The sequence below is a fragment of the Cyprinodon variegatus genome, unplaced genomic scaffold, assembly GCF_000732505.1.
Source record: "Cyprinodon variegatus isolate N-32 unplaced genomic scaffold, C_variegatus-1.0 Scaffold30, whole genome shotgun sequence".
NCBI classification, from domain to species: Eukaryota; Metazoa; Chordata; class Actinopteri; order Cyprinodontiformes; family Cyprinodontidae; genus Cyprinodon; species Cyprinodon variegatus.
Window position 1 is genome coordinate 429446 of NW_015150483.1, and position 2847 is coordinate 432292.

At 40.1% G+C, this 2847-nt stretch overlaps 1 long non-coding RNA gene across 1 annotated transcript; it reads right to left on the reverse strand.

Moving 5' to 3' along the window:
- Positions 1-1602: 1602 nt before the first annotated feature.
- Positions 1603-1967, reverse strand: LOC107100827. Its single transcript, XR_001482047.1, has 3 exons — positions 1914-1967; positions 1721-1828; positions 1603-1647 (listed from the first exon to the last, which is right to left on the reverse strand). It is a non-coding gene; the product is annotated as an uncharacterized LOC107100827 (long non-coding RNA).
- Between the last annotated feature and the right edge of the window lie 880 nt (positions 1968-2847).

Here is a 2847-nt window from a genome sequence, read left to right on the forward strand (position 1 = left end):
GAGGAGTGAGGGATGTGTGAGACTCACAGAGAGGAAGGCTTGGCGTCTGTTTGGGAGGATGGTGTCCAGTGGTCCAGTCTATTGGTGCAGGTCCGATTGGTGAGACCAGATGGTGGTGTCTGAGGGTGGACAGGCAGGTGAGCTCAGGCAGGAGGGCTTCTTTGGTTCTGAGGTCAGAAGCCTCACTGGTTCCTAGAGGCTGACTGAGAACGCCTCTAACGGGGGTCCAAAGCGCAGAGGTCTCTGGAGTGGTTTCTAGGCTTGGGATCCTGGATTCTACAAGAAGGGAGCAGAGAGGACAGGGTTAGACTCAGGCAAAGCTTAGATGCTAGGCTTGGTTCTGGATCAGTTGTACCAACGCTGGAGCATTAACGAACTGACGCCCTCCTCCTGGTTCCAGCTCCTTAAAAAGGGTGGGAATCAGCCTGATGAGGAGCACCTGCCCATCCAGCCCTGCAGAGAGAGAAAAAAAAAGGACAAACCCAGCCTGCACCAAGGACTGGGAGTATGACACACTTAGCATTATACTGATAGTTAAAGCAAAAAAAAAAAAAACTGAAAAAAAAACCAACTCTCGCCCATTCCAACATTTTTTCATTCTCTTTCATACATTACTTTAGAACACAAAGTTGACCTTTCATGCTTTTTCACATTTTTTTCCTGTCAACACCACAAATTTCAATATATTTGATTTGATTTCTGTTTTTTAGAGCAAGAAAAAGACATGCCGACCTGTGATGTGGAAAAAAAAAAAACATTTTCCTTGTACACCTGTGTGTATTTTATAAATATAACTACAGCTGTTCTGTAAGGCCTCCGATGTTTGTTGGAGAATGTTAGTGAAGTCCAAGGAACACAGCGTCCTTCACATAGCTGACCAATAATTGGCTCCTGATCGTGTCTTTGCATAGGGATAGCATGTAAAGCACTTGCTCCATTTGCCTTCTTCTTGTTGGTGTAAACACCATTAATGACGGACAGGAAAGCTGGTATGGGCTGATTGTAAGACAGATGCTAAATACAGGGTGATAATATGATAGAATAGAATTTCTTTATTTTTCTCATGAGGAGAATGTGTTGTTTAAAATTCCTGCAAAAGTCGAAGATGTGGTGGAGGTTAATTTTCCTGTAGGACAAAGACACTAAAGGTTCAACCAGAGCTACAAAATAACATCCATGTCCAAGTTCTTATTTATGAAGGGTGAATACTTATGACTGCAAGACATTTCACAACTTCTTTTGTATATTTAAAAAAAAATCATGTTTTTTTTCTTCCACTTCATGTCAACTCTGATAAATCCAGATACCTTAAATATTATGGCTGAATCATGAAAAAAATGAGAATTATTTTGAACCTAGTGTTTGACTTTTATTAATGACTATATGGCATAGAATGACTTTCTGCACAGTGCATGATAGTTCAGCATTGATCGTGTGTCTACCTTGTCACCTCTTGACCCAGGGCTTCCCTGAATACCACTAGGTCCTTGATTACCCTTTATTTGTGAACACACAAACACAAATATTGACAAATGTGTTAAAGGTCAATTGTTCACCTTTACATTGTAATTCTGGACATTTAATCAAACGTACCTTTAATCCTTCTTTTCCCTGCCTCCCTTGTTCCCCCATAATGCCATCAGACCCCTGTAACAGCAGATGATGAAATTATTGTGGTAGCATCATCTTTTATGCTTTCATTTCAACTTTATTCACTCACAGTGGGTCCAGGAAGTCCCATTGGTCCTCTTTGTCCCTCTAGTCCATGTAGCCCCATTGGACCCTTACGTCCTTTAAAACCTTTTTTACCTAACGGCCCAGGAGGTCCCTGGACACAAACAGGAGTCCAATAACTGAGTCACTGATCTGAGCTGAAAAACTGATCTGCTAAAGGGATTCAGGATCAAACTTACAAGGTCCCCTTTAAATCCCAAGTTTCCTTTCTCACCCTTTCTGGCTTTGGCTCCCTGGTTATAACAAAAATGACATACAGGTCTATCATTAGACTGATTGTTGTGGTTTTACAGTAGGGAACTGAACATGGTGTAGCCCTTTTAGATATTTTAAAAAATGAAATTGCTTTAAGTAATCTTACAGGATCACCTGAGGGTCCTGTCTTTCCTGGTTTTCCACTGGCCCCCTAAAAAAGAAAAAAATAGATATTGTTCTGACAAGTTCATGAGAGATTTTAGCTAATTTTCACTTCTAGACATTGTCCCAACTGTCCTACATTTGATCCAGGAGCTCCAGGTTCACCAATTTCACCCTCATCTCCTTGATCTCCCTAGAAAAATGGAACAAAGGTAAATGAAGGGAAAATCAAAATATATACCGTATCTAAATTATTCTCCCTCTTTTTTCTAAACCTACGCACAGGATCCCCTTTTGGTCCCGCAGGTCCAAGTAGTCCTGGGTTTCCCTTTAAGAGATCAAGAAGAGGTTATTTTATTATCCCTCAACCTATAGCACCCTCTGCATTTGCAAATATCGCTGATTATGATTAATGTAAAATGTATTCATTTATTGCTGTGGAAATATTTGAGAAATCCAACCTTTAATCTAAGATTCAGTTCATATAAAATAAATAAATGCATTTTAAAACTCACGGATTTTAATAAAATCAGTGGCATTGTTCCTATTAGCTCTTACGTGATCAAAACTTTGTTTCTTTTCTTTTTACCATCAGGACAGAATGACATCACTTAATAAGGTCAGTCTATACAGTGTAAAGGAGCCTTCAAGCTTTTCTCATCTCTAGACAATCCAGAGTAATGGGTCCTCTTTTTTGTTCTGCCCTCCTCAGCTCAATCCAGATTTCCGGTAGGATTTAGGTCAGAGATAATACTG